Source organism: Pristiophorus japonicus, chromosome 3 (genome assembly GCF_044704955.1).
Source record: "Pristiophorus japonicus isolate sPriJap1 chromosome 3, sPriJap1.hap1, whole genome shotgun sequence".
Classification (NCBI taxonomy): Eukaryota; Metazoa; Chordata; class Chondrichthyes; family Pristiophoridae; genus Pristiophorus; species Pristiophorus japonicus.
Genome location: NC_091979.1, coordinates 327,495,955 through 327,509,618, shown reverse-complemented (window position 1 = coordinate 327,509,618; position 13,664 = coordinate 327,495,955). Strand labels below are relative to the sequence as shown.

General features: G+C 43.1%; 6 non-coding genes across 6 annotated transcripts; all 6 read right to left on the bottom strand.

The window, feature by feature from the left end:
* Positions 1–92: 92 nt before the first annotated feature.
* On the bottom strand, positions 93–165 carry trnav-cac (transfer RNA valine (anticodon CAC)). Its single transcript has one exon. It is a non-coding gene; the product is annotated as a tRNA-Val (tRNA).
* A 2,673-nt stretch (positions 166–2,838) lies between these two features.
* On the bottom strand, positions 2,839–2,911 carry trnav-cac (transfer RNA valine (anticodon CAC)). The gene has a single exon. It is a non-coding gene; the product is annotated as a tRNA-Val (tRNA).
* A 1,537-nt stretch (positions 2,912–4,448) lies between these two features.
* On the bottom strand, positions 4,449–4,521 carry trnav-cac (transfer RNA valine (anticodon CAC)). The gene has a single exon. It is a non-coding gene; the product is annotated as a tRNA-Val (tRNA).
* Positions 4,522–7,195: 2,674 nt separating this feature from the next.
* Positions 7,196–7,268, bottom strand: trnav-aac (transfer RNA valine (anticodon AAC)). The gene has a single exon. It is a non-coding gene; the product is annotated as a tRNA-Val (tRNA).
* A 2,675-nt stretch (positions 7,269–9,943) lies between these two features.
* On the bottom strand, positions 9,944–10,016 carry trnav-aac (transfer RNA valine (anticodon AAC)). The gene has a single exon. It is a non-coding gene; the product is annotated as a tRNA-Val (tRNA).
* A 2,672-nt stretch (positions 10,017–12,688) lies between these two features.
* On the bottom strand, positions 12,689–12,761 carry trnav-aac (transfer RNA valine (anticodon AAC)). Its single transcript has one exon. It is a non-coding gene; the product is annotated as a tRNA-Val (tRNA).
* Positions 12,762–13,664: the final 903 nt, after the last annotated feature.

Sequence of the window (13,664 nt, the reverse complement as noted above, 5' to 3'; positions counted from 1 at the left end):
CAACATCGTGAGACACTGCACTCTGTTAATATTGAACCACCAATATGAATGATTTAATTTTATCTTATCATTAATTGAACACGTTTGCATAATGTTTCCGCCCGGTTTCGAAACGGGGACCTTTCGCGTGTGAGGCGAACATGATAACCACTACACTATGGAAACGCTGTGCCAGTAACGTTGTTGGGAACATAACCAGAGCTTTAACCTCAACAGCTGGACTACACTTCTGGAGCTTGTGTCACGAGAATCGAATGACGGTGCTGTATTTCGCAAGGTTGTGAGTGAGGCAGGAATTGATCCCGTGTTTCTCTGCCTTTATACATAGGAACAGGAGTGGCCATTCCTCAGCAAGTGTTTAGAATCTGGAATACACTGCTCTAAAGGGCGGTGGAGTCAGACTCAATCTTATCTTTCAAAACGGAGTTGGATAAGTATCCGAATGAAAAAAATTGCACAGCTGTGGGAAAATGACAGGGGAGTGAGACTTGTTGAGAGTTGGCATGGGCTCGACGGGCTGCAACCATTACCTTATTCTTTGATTCTATAAGTTAGTGGCACATTTAATAGTGTGCATGTCAGCAGAATATTGAAAGACACATGAATTCAGTCGGCACAACGAGAGGCATCTGATTCAGAAAATTCGGGTGCACGAAAATTCGGGTTTAATGACTTTAAAAGCATCATTTTTGTTTTGTGAAGATTCGGTCAGAGAAATGTTTGGGCAAAGATTTTTTTGCTGAAAAGGGCTCAGCACTTCATCTTCTTTTTGGCTGTTAGGGCCACACTTCTTTTCGATGGTATTATTCCAGAATGTATATTTTCTTTGCTGTTTCACAATAACCAGTCCCTTGCACTACAGTCTATCTCACTGTTTCCAACGTCCCATGTACATGTTACCAGCAAGGAACATTTTGAAGCAGACTTCTAAAGCACAGTGTCCAAAATGGTTTATGGATTCAGAGGTAAAGTGCAGAGCACAGATAAGTTATTCAATTAAGGACTCTCCTTCAGTTAACATTTCTTTAGTTGTGCAAATGAAGATCATCAGTCAATTAATGATGTTTTCCCATGAAGGCAGGATAACATTTAATGATTATGCATTTTCTAAGTAAAAGCCCATGTGATTCAGGGCGCAGTGGCAAATTGGATCAAATTTGGCTCAGAGGCAGGAAGCAAACGGTAATGTTTGATGGGTGTTTTTGTGACTGGAAGGATGTTTCTAGTGGGGTTCCACAGTTTTCAGTGCCAGATCCATTGCTTTTTATGGTATTTATCAATGATCTAAACTTGAATATCGGTGTTATGATTACGAGCTTTTCAGGTGTTATTAAAATAGGCAGTGTGGTTGATAATGAAGAAGAAAGCTGGAGACTCCAGGAAGATATCAATCAACTGATAAGGGGGTAGAGCAGTGGCAAATGGAATTTAATCCAGAGATGTGAGAGATCGCGCATTTGTGGAGGGCTAACAAGGAAAGAGAATACACATCAACTGGTATGACATTGAGAAGTGTAGAGGAACAAAGGCAACTGGGATTGCTTGTCCACAGATCCCTGAAGGTAGCTGGCGAGTTGGAAAAGTTGGTTAAGAAGTCATATGGAATGGTTGCATTTATTGGCAGAAGCAAGGAACAGAACAGCAAGTGGGTTATGCTAGAACTGTATAAAATTCTGGTTCGGCCACAGCTGGAGTACTGCGTGCAGTTCTGTTCACCGCATTGATGGAAGAACGTGAATACGCTGGAGAGGGTACAGAGGAGATTTACGTAGATGTTGCCGGGAGTGGAGCAACTATGCTATGAGGACAGATTGGATAGGATGGGTTTGTTTTCCTTGGAACAGAGGAGGCTGATGGGCGACAGCATTGAGGTGTATAAAATAGGAGGGGCCTAGATATTGTTGATTAAAAGGGTCTATTTCACATAGTGGAGTGGTCAACAACCAGGCTGCATAATTTAAAAGTAATTAGTGTCAGGGTTAAAGGGGATTTGAAGTGAACATTCTGCATGCAGATGTTTGTGGGGGTCTCAAACTCACTGCCTGAAAGTGTGGTGCAGGCAGAAACCCTCACCACATTTAACAAGTTCTTCGATGTGCACATGAAATGCAATAAGGTGCAGGGGTACACACCTAAAACTGGGCATTTGTTGGCCGGTGCAGATACGATGGGCTTAAATGACTCCTTCCATGCTGTAAACCTCTATGATTATATAATTATCGGTTAGGATTACTTTCATAACGCAAAACGTGGCAATCAGATAATTAATGGTGTTTCCAGTGAAGAAGTGTTCGTGCAAGCTGGGGCTCGAACTCAGGTAGCTGAGATGAAGCATCTTATGAGGCTGCTGTTCGGTGTCCGGGTAGCGTTGTCTCAAACGGTGGCATTTTGCAGCCCAGTGAAGGGCGGTAAACCGCTGTTTGATGCTGCATTCTCCGCTTTCCGCCGGCAGCGGCTGATTGGAGAGTGTGGGAGCGGAAGTTAGGGCTTGTCCCGCCCTCACTCACTCTGGAGCTGGGGAAGAGCGATTAGTCGATGGGTTTGTTTGTGGCTTTAATTTTCTGGTGTGAAGCGTGGTGGCGTGGCAGGATCCTTTAATAATCTCTCACAGCTGACCTGAATGCACGGAATGTGCAGCTTTGAGATATGGTTTCTCCAGCGTCAGGGCTGGAAACGGGAGGGAGTGAGAGACACTGTGTACAATTTGAGTGTGAACAGAACTGTGGAGAGAAATCATCAAATGGAACAGCATCGTGAGACACTGCACTCTGTTAATATTGAACCACCAATATGAATGATTTAATTTTATCGAATCATTAATTGAACACTTTTGCATAATGTTTCCACCCGGTTTCGAACCGGGGACCTTTCGCGTGTGAGGCGAACGTGATAACCACTACACTACGGAAACGCTGCGGCAGTAACATTGTTGGGAACATAACCAGAGCTTTAACCTCAACAGCTGGACTACACTTCTGGAGTTTGTGTCACGACAATAGAATAACGGTGCGATATTTAGCAAGGTTGTGAGTGTGGCAGGAATTGATCACGTGTTTCTCTGCCTTTATACATAGGAACAGGAGTGGCCATTCCTCAGCAAGTGGTTAGAATCTGGAATACACTGCTCTAAAGGGCGGTGGAGTCAGACTCAATCTTATCTTTTAAAACGGAGTTGGATAAGTATCCGAATGCAAAAAATTGCACAGCTGTGGGTAAATGACAGGGGAGTGAGACTTGTTGAGAGTTGGCATGGGCTCGACGGGCTGCAACCATTCCGTTATTCTTTGATTGTATACGTTAGTGGCACATTTAATAGTGTGCATGTCAGCAGAATATTGAAAGGGACATGGATTCAGTAGGCACAACGAGAGGCATCTGATTCAGAAGATTCGGTTGCACGAAAATTCGGGTTTAATGACTTTAAAAGCATCATTTTTGTTTTGTGAAGATTCGGTCAGAGAAATGTTTGGGAAAAGAATTTTTTGCTGAAAAGGACTCGGCACTTCATCTTCTTTTTGGCTGTTCGGGTCACACTTCTTTTGGATGGTATTCTTCCAGAATGTATATTTTCTTTGCTGTTTCACAATAATCAGTCCCTTGCACTACAGTCTATTTCACTGTTTCCAACTTCCCATGTACATGTTACCAGCAATGAACATTTTGAAGCAGGCAGAAACCCTCACCACATTTAACAAGTTCTTAGACGTGCACATGAAATGCAATAAGGTGCAGGGGTGCTCACCTAAAACTTGGCATTTGTTGGCCGGTGCAGATACGATGGGCTTAAATGACTCCTTCCATGCTGTAAACCTCTATGATTATATAATTATCGGTTAGGATTACTTTCATAATGCAAAACGTGGCAATCAGATAATTAATGGTGTTTCCAGTGAAGAAGTGTTCATGCAAGCTGGGGCTCGAACTCAGGAAGCTGAGATGAAGCATCTTATGAGGCTGCTGTTCGGAGCACGGGGAGCGTTGTCTCGAACGGTGGCATTTTGCAGCCCAGTGAAGGGCGGTAAACCGCTGTTTGATGCTGCATTCTCCGCTTTCCGCCGGCAGCGGCTGATTGGAGAGTGTGGGAGCGGAAGTTAGGGCTTGTCCCGCCCTCACTCACTCTGGAGCTGGGGAAGAGCGATTAGTTGATGGGTTTGTTTGTGGCTTTAATTTTCTGCTGTGAAGCGTGGTGGCGTGGCAGCATCCTTTAATAATCTCTCACAGCTGACCTGAATGCACGGAATGTGCAGCTTTGAGATATGGTTTCTCCAGCGTCAGGGCTGGAAACGGGAGGGAGTGAGAGACACTGTGTAGAATTTGAGTGTGAACAGAACTGTAGAGAGAAATCAGCAAATGGAACAGCATCGTGAGACACTGCACTCTGTTAATATTGAACCACGAATATGAATGATTTAATTTTATCTAATCATTAATTGAACACGTTTGCATAATGTTTCCGCCCGGTTTCGAACCGGGGACCTTTCGCGTGTGAGGCGAACATGATAACCACTACACTACGGAAACGCTGTTGCATTAACATTGTTGGGAACATAACCAGAGCTTTAACCTCAACAGCTGGACTACACTTCTGGAGCTTGTGTCACGAGAATCGAACAACGGTGCTACATTTAGCAAGGTTGTGAGTGTGGCAGGAATTGATCCCGTGTTTCTCTGCCTTTATACATAGGAACAGGAGTGGCCATTCCTCAGCAAGTGGTTAGAATCTGGAATACACTTCTCTGAAGGGCGGTGGAGTCAGACTCAATCTTATCTTTCAAAACGGAGTTGGATAAGTATCCGAATGAAAAAAATTGCACAGCTGTGTGTAAATGACAGGGGCGTGAGATTTGTTGAGAGTTGGCATGGGCTCGACGGGCTGCATCCATTCCCTTATTCTTTGATTCTATAAGTTAGTGGCACATTTAATAGTGTGCATGTCAGCAGAATATTGAAAGGGACATGGATTCAGTCGGCACAACGAGAGGCATCTGATTCAGAAGATTAGGGTGCACGAAAATTCGGGTTTAATGACTTTAAAAGCATCATTTTTCTTTTGTGAAGATTCGGTCAGAGAAATGTTTGAAAAATAATTTTTTGCTTAAAGGGGCTCAGCACTTCATTTTCTTTTTGGCTGTTAGGGCCACACTTCTTTTCGATGGTATTCTTCCAGAATGTATATTTTCTTTGCTGTTTCACAATAACCAGTCCCTTGCACTGCAGTCTATCTCACTGTTTCCAACGTCTCATGTACATGTTACCAGCAATGAACATTTTGAAGCAGATTTCTAAAGCACAGTGTCCAAAATGGTTTATGGATTCAGAGGTAAAGTGCAGAGCACAGATAAGTTATTCAATTAAGGATTCTCCTTCAGTTAACATTTCTTTAGTTGTGCAAATGAAGATCATCAGTCAATTAATGATGTTTTCACATGAAGGCAGTATAACATTTAATGATTATGCATTTTCTAAGTAAAAGCCCATGTGATTCAGGGCGAAGTGGCAAATTGGATCCAAATTTGGCTCAGAGGCAGGAAGCAAAGGGTAATGTTTGATGGGTGTTTTTGTGATTGGAAGGATGTTTCCAGTGTGGTTCCACAGTTTTCAGTGCCAGATCCATTGCTTTTTATGGTATTTATCAATGATCTAAACTTGAATATAAGTATTATGATTACGAAGTTTTCAGGTGTTATAAAAATAGGCAGTGTGGTTGATAATGAAGAAGAAAGCTGGAGACTCCAGGAAGATATCAATCAACTGATAAGGGGGTAGAGCAGTGGCAAATTGAATTTAATCCAGAGATGTGAGAGATCGCGCATTTGTGGAGGGCTAACAAGGAAAGGGAATACACATCAACTGGTATGACATTGATAAGTGTAGAGAAACAAAGGTAACTGGGATTGCTTGTCCACAGATCCCTGAAGGTAGCTGGCCAGTTGGAAAAGTTGATGAAGAATTCATATGGAATGGTTGCATTTATTGGCAGAAGCAAGGAACAGAAAAGCAAGTGGGTTATGCTAGAACTGTATAAAATTCTGGTTAGGCCACAGCTGGAGTACTGCGTGCAGTTCTGGTCACCGCATTGATGGAAGAACGTGAATACGCTGGAGAGGGTACAGAGGAGATTTACGTAGATGTTGCCGGGAGTGGAGCAACTTTGCTATGAGGACAGATTGGATAGGATGGGTTTGTTTTCCTTGGAACAGAGGAGGCTGATGGGCGACCGCATTGAGGTGTATAAAAATAGGAGGGGCCTAGATATTGTTGATTAAAAGGGTCTATTTCACATAGTGGAGTGGTCAACAACCAGGCTGCATAATTTAAAAGTAATTAGTGTAAGGGTTAAAGGGGATTTGAAGTGAACATTCTGCATGCAGATGTTTGTGGGGGTCTCAAACTCACTGCCTGAAAGTGTGGTGCAGGCAGAAACCCTCACCACATTTAACCAGTTCTGAGATGTGCACATGAAATGCAATAAGATGCAGGGGTACACACCTAAAACTGGGCATTTGTTGGCTGGTGCAGATACGATAGGCTTAAATGACTCCTTCCATGCTGTAAACCTCTATGATTATATAATTATCGGTTAGGATTACTTACATGATGCAAAACGTGGCAATCAGATAATTAATGGTGTTTCCAGTGAAGAAGTGTTCGTGCAAGCTGGGTCTCGAACTCAGGAAGCTGAGATGAAGCATCTTATGAGGCTGCTGTTCGGTGTACGGGGAGCGTTCTCTCGAACGCTGGCATTTTGCAGCCCAGTGAAGAGCGGTAAACCGCTGTTTGATGCTGCATTCTCCGCTTTCCGCCGGCAGCGGCTGATTGGAGAGTGTGGGAGCGGAAGTTAGGGCTTTTCCCGCCCTCACTCACGCTGGAGCTGGGGAAGAGCGATTAGTCGATGGGTTTGTTTGTGGCTTTAATTTTCTGTTGTGAAGCGTGGTGGCGTGGCAGGATGCTTTCATAATCTCTCACAGCTGACCTGAATGTACGGAATGTGCAGCTTTGAGATATGGTTTCTCCAGCGTCAGGGCTGGAAACGGGAGGGAGTGAGAGACACTGTGTAGAATTTGAGTGTGAACAGAACTGTAGAGAGAAATCAGCAAATGGAACAGCATCGTGAGACACTGCACTCTGTTAACATTGAACCACTAATGTGAATGATTTAATTTTATCTTATCATTAATTGAACACGTTTGCAAAATGTTTCCGCCCGGTTTCGAACCGGGGACCTTTCGCTTGTTAGGTGAACGTGATAACCACTACACTACGGAAACGCTGTGGCAGTAACATTGTTGGGAACATAACCAGAGCTTTAACCTCAACAGCTGGACTACACTTCTGGAGCTTGTGTCACGAGAATAGAATAACGGTGCTATATTTAGCAAGGTTGTGAGTGTGGCAGGAATTGATCCCGTGTTTCTCTGCCTTTATACATAGGAACAGGAGTGGCCATTCCTCAGCAAGTGGTTAGAATCTGGAATACACTTCTCTAAAGGGCGGTGGAGTCAGACTCAATCTTATCTTTCAAAACGGAGTTGGATAAGTATCCGAATGAAAAAAATTGCACAGCTGTGGGTAAATGACAGGGGAGTGAGACTTGTTGAGAGTTGGCATGGGCTCGACGGGCTGCATCCATTCCCTTATTCATTGATTCTATAAGTTAGTGGCACATTTAATAGTGTGCATGTCAGCAGAATATTGAAAGGGACATGGATTCAGTCGGCACAACGAGAGGCATCTGATTCAGAAGATTCCGGTGCATGAAAATTCGGGTTTAATGACTTTAAAAGCATCATTTTTCTTTTGTGAAGATTCGGTCAGAGAAATGTTTGAAAAATAATTTTTTGCTGAAAAGGGCTCAACACTTCATCTTCTTTTTGGCTGTTAGGGCCACACTTCTTTTCGATGGTATTCTTCCAGAATGTATATTTTCTTTGCTGTTTCACAATAACCAGTCCCTTGCACTACAGTCTATCTCACTGTGACCAACGTCTCATATACATGTTACCAGCAATGAACATTTTGAAGCAGACTTCTAAAGCACAGTGTCCAAAATGGTTTATGGATTCAGAGCTAAAGTGCAGAGCACAGATAAGTTATTCAATTAAGGACTCTCCTTCAGTTAACATTTCTTTAGTTGTGCAAATGAAGATCATCAGTCAATTAATGATGTTTTCCCATGAAGGCAGGATAACATTTAATGATTATGCATTTTCTAAGTAAAAGCCCATGTGATTCAGGGAGAAGTGGCAAATTGGATCCAAATTTGGCTCACAGGCAGGAAGCAAAGGGTAATGTTTGATGGGTGTTTTTGTGACTGGAAGCATGTTTCCAGTGGGGTTCCACAGTTTTCAGTGCCAGATCCATTGCTTTTTATGGTATTTATCAATGATCTCAACTTGAATATAAGTGTTATGATTACGAAGTTTTCAGGTGTTATTAAAATAGGCAGTGTGGTTGATAATGAAGAAGAAAGCTGGAGACTCCAGGAAGATATCAATCAACTGATAAGGGGGTAGAGCAGTGGCAAATTGATATTTAAACCAGAGATGTGAGAGATCGCGCATTTGTGGAGGGCTAACAAGGAAAGGGAATACACATCAACTGGTATGACATTGAGAAGTGTAGAGGAACAAAGGTAACTGGGATTGCTTGTCCACAGATCCCTGAAGGTAGCTGACCAGTTGGAAAAGTTGATTAAGAAGTCATATGGAATGGTTGCATTTATTGGCAGAAGCAAGGAACAGAACAGCAAGTGGGTTGTGCTAGAACTGTATAAAATTCTGGTTAGGCCACAGCTGGAGTACTGCGTGCAGTTCTGGTCACCGCATTGAAGGAAGAACGTGAATACGCTGGAGAGGGTACAGAGGAGATTTACGTAGATGTTGCCAGGAGTGGAGCAACTTTGCTATGAGGACAGATTGGATAGGATGGGTTTATTTTCCTTGGAACAGAGGAGGCTGATGGGCGACCGCATTGAGGTGTATAAAAATAGGAGAGGCCTAGATATTGTTGATTAAAAGGGTCTATTTCACATAGTGGAGTGGTCAACAACCAGGCTGCATAATTTAAAAGTAATTAGTGTAAGGTTTAAAGGGGATTTGAAGTGAACATTCTGCATGCAGATGTTTGTGGAGGTCTCAAACTCACTGCCTGAAAGTGTGGTGCAGGCAGAAACCCTCACCACATTTAACCAGTTCTTAGATGTGCACATGAAATGCATTAAGGTGCAGGGGTACACACCTAAAACTGGGCATTTGTTGGCCGGTGCAGATACGATGGGCGTAAATGACTCATTCCATGCTGTAAACCTCGATGATTATATAATTATCGGTTAGGATTACTTTCATGATGCAAAACGTGGCAATCAGATAATTAATGCTGTTTCCAGTGAAGAAGTGTTCGTGCAAGCTGGGGCTCGAACTCAGGAAGCTGAGATGAAGCATCTTATGAGGCTGCTGTTCGGAGCACGGGGAGCGTTGTCTGGAACGGTGGCATTTTGCAGCCCAGTGAAGGGCGGTAAACCGCTGTTTGATGCTGCATTCTCCGCTTTCCGCCGGCAGCGGCTGATTGGAGAGTGTGGGAGCGGAAGTTAGGGCTTGTCCCGCCCTCACTCACTCTGGAGCTGAGGAAGAGCGATTAGTCGATGGGTTTGTTTGTGGCTTTAATTTTCTGTTGTGAAGCGTGGTGGCGTGGCAGGATCCTTTAATAATCTCTCACAGCTGACCTGAATGCACGGAATGTGCAGCTTTGAGATATGGTTTCTCCAGCGTCAGGGCTGGAAACGGGAGGGAGTGAGAGACACTGTGTAGAATTTGAGTGTGAACAGAACTGTAGAGAGAAATCAGCAAATGGAACAGCATCGTGAGACACTGCACTCTGTTAACATTGAACAACTAATATGAATGATTTAATTTTATCTTCTCATTAATTGAACACGTTTGCATAATGTTTCCGCCCAGTTTCGAACCGGGGACTTTTCGCGTGTTAGGCGAACGTGATAACCACTACACTACGGAAACGCTGTGGCATTAAGTTTGTTGGGAACATAACCAGAGCTTTAACCTCAACAGCTGGACTACACTTCTGGAGCTTGTGTCACGAGAATCGAATAACGGTGCTATATTTAGCAAGGTTGTGAGTGTGGCAGGAATTGATCCCGTGTTTCTCTGCCTTTATACAGAGGAACAGGAGTGGCCATTCCTCAGCAAGTGGTTAGAATCTGGAATACACTTCTCTAAAGGGCGGTCGAGTCAGACTCAATCTTATCTTTCAAAACGGAGTTGGATAAGTATCCGAATGAAAAAAATTGCACAGCTGTGGGTAAATGACAGGGGAGTGAGACTTGTTGAGAGTTGGCATGGGCTCGACGGGCTGCATCCATTCCCTTATTCTTTGATTCTATAAGTTAGTGGCACATTTAATAGTGTGCATGTCAGCAGAATATTGAAAGGGACATGGATTCAGTCGGCACAACGAGAGGCATCTGATTCAGAAGATTCCGGTGCATGAAAATTCGGGTTTAATGACTTTAAAAGCATCATTTTTCTTTTGTGAAGATTCGGTCAGAGAAATGTTTGAAAAAGAATTTTTTGCTGAAAAGGGCTCAGCACTTCATCTTCTTTTTGGCTGTTAGGGCCACACTTCTTTTCGATGGTATTCTTCCAGAATGTATATTTTCTTTGCTGTTTCACAATAACCAGTCCCTTGCACTGCAGTCTATCTCACTGTTTCCAACGTCTCATGTACATGTTACCAGCAATGAACATTTTGAAGCAGACTTCTAAAGCACAGTGTCCAAAATGGTTTATGGATTCAGAGGTAAAGAGCAGAGCACAGATAAGTTATTCAATTAAGGATTCTCCTTCAGATAATATTTCTTTAGTTGTGCAAATGAAGATCATCAGTCAATTAATGATGTTTTCCCATGAAGGCAGGATAACATTTAATGATTATGCATTTTCTAAGTAAAAGCCCATGTGATTCAAGGCGAAGTGGCAAATTGGATCCAAATTTGGCTCAGAGGCAGGAAGCAAAGGGTAATGTTTGATGGGTGTTTTTGTGACTGGAAGGATGTTTCCAGTGTGGTTCCACAGTTTTCAGTGCCAGATCCATTGCTTTTTTTGGTATTTATCAATGATCTAAACTTGAATATAGGTGTTATGATTACGAAGTTTTCAGGTGTTATTAAAATAGGCAGTGTGGTTGATAATGAAGAAGAAAGCTGGAGACTCCAGGAAGATATCAATCAACTGATAAGGGGGTAGAGCAGTGGCAAACTGAATTTAATCCAGAGATGTGAGAGATCGCGCATTTGTGGAGAGCTAACAAGGAAAGGGAATACACATCAACTGGTATGACATTGAGAAGTGTAGAGGAAAAAAGGTAACTGGGATTGCTTGTCCACAGATCCCTGAAGGTAGCTGACCAGTTGGAAAAGTTGATTAAGAATTCATATGGAATGGTTGCATTTATTGGCAGAAGCAAGGAACAGAACAGCAAGTGGGTTGTGCTAGAACTGTATTAAATTCTGGTTAGGCCACAGCTGGAGTTCTGCGTGCAGTTCTGGTCACCGCATTGAAGGAAGAATGTGAATACGCTGGAGAGGGTACAGAGGAGATTTACGTAGATGTTGCCGGGAGTGGAGCAACTTTGCTATGAGGACAGATTGGATAGGATGGGTTTGTTTTCCTTGGAACAGAGGAAGCTTGGGCGACCGCATTGAGGTGTATAAAAATAGGAGGGGCCTAGATATTGTTGATTAAAAGAGTCTATTTCACATAGTGGAGTGGTCAACAACCAGGCTGCATAATTTAAAAGTAATTAGTGTAAGGGTTAAAGGGGATTTGAAGTGAACATTCTGCATGCAGATGTTTGTGGGGGTCTCAAACTCACTGCCTGAAAGTGTGGTGCAGGCAGAAACCCTCACCACATTTAACCAGTTCGCAGATGTGCACATGAAATGCAATAAGGTGCAGGGGTACACACCTAAAACTGGGCATTTGTTGGCCGGTGCAGATACGATGGGCGTAAATGACTCTTTCCATGCTGAAAACCTCTATGATTATATAATTATCGGTTAGGATTACTTTCATGATGCAAAACGTGGCAATCAGATAATTAATGCTGTTTCTAGTGAAGAAGTGTTCGTGCAAGCTGGGGCTCGAACTCAGGAAGCTGAGATGAAGCATCTTATCAGGCTGCTGTTCGGAGCACGGGGAGCGTTGTCTGGAACGGTGGCATTTTGCAGCCCAGTGAAGGGCGGTAAACCGCTGTTTGATGCTGCATTCTCCGCTTTCCGCCGGCAGCGGCTGATTGGAGAGTGTGGGAGCGGAAGTTAGGGCTTGTCCCGCCCTCACTCACTCTGGAGCTGAGGAAGAGCGATTAGTCGATGGGTTTGTTTGTGGCTTTAATTTTCTGTTGTGAAGCGTGGTGGCGTGGCAGGATCCTTTAATAATCTCTCACAGCTGACCTGAATGCACGGAATGTGCAGCTTTGAGATATGGTTTCAACAGCGTCAGGATTGGAAACGGGAGGGAGTGAGAGACACTGTGTAGAATTTGAGTGTGAACAGAACTGTAGAGAGAAATCAGCAAATGGAATAGCATCGTGAGACACTGCACTCTGTTAACATTGAACCACTAATCTGAATGATTTAATTTTAACTTATAATTAATTGAACACGTTTGCATAATGTTTCCGCCCGGTTTCGAACCGGGGACCTTTCGCGTGTTAGGCGAACGTGATAACCACTACACTACGGAAACGCTGGTGCAGTAACATCGTTGGGAACTTAACCAGAGCTTTAACCTCAACAGCTGGACTACACTTCTGGAGCTTGTGTCACGAGAATCGAATAACGGTGCTATATTTAGCAAGGTTGTGAGTGTGGCAGGAATTGATCCCGTGTTTCTCTTCCTTTATACATAGGAACAGGAGTGGCCATTCCTCAGCTGTAGGTAAATGACATTGGAGTGCGACTTGTTGAGAGTTGGCATGGGCTCGACGGGCTGCAACCATTCCCTTATTCTTTGATTCTATAAGTTAGTGGCACATTTAATAGTGCGCATGTCAGCAGAATATTGAAAGGGACATGGATTCAGTCGACACAACGAGAGGCATCTGATTCAGAAGATTCCGGTGCATGAAAATTCGGGTTTAATGACTTTAAAAGCATCATTTTTCTTTTGTGAAGATTCGGTCAGAGAAATGTTTGAAAAATAATTTTTTGCTGAAAAGGGCTCAGCACTTCATCTTCTTTTTGGCTGTTAGGGCCACACTTCTTTTCGATGGTATTCTTCCAGAATGTATATTTTCTTTGCTGTTTCACAATAACCAGTCCCTTGCACTGCAGTCTATCTCACTGTTTCCAACGTCTCATGTACATGTTACCAGCAATGAACATTTTGAAGCAGACTTCTAAAGCACATTGTCCAAAATGGTTTATGGATTCAGAGGTAAAGTGCAGAGCACAGATAAGTTATTCAATTAAGGATTCTCCTTCAGATAACATTTCTTTAGTTGTGCAAATGAAGATCATCAGTCAATTAATGATGTTTTCCCATGAAGGCAGGATAACATTTAATGATTATGCATTTTCTAAGTAAAAGCCCATGTGATTCAGGGCGAAGTGGCAAATTGGATCCAAATTTGGCTCAGAGGCAGGAAGC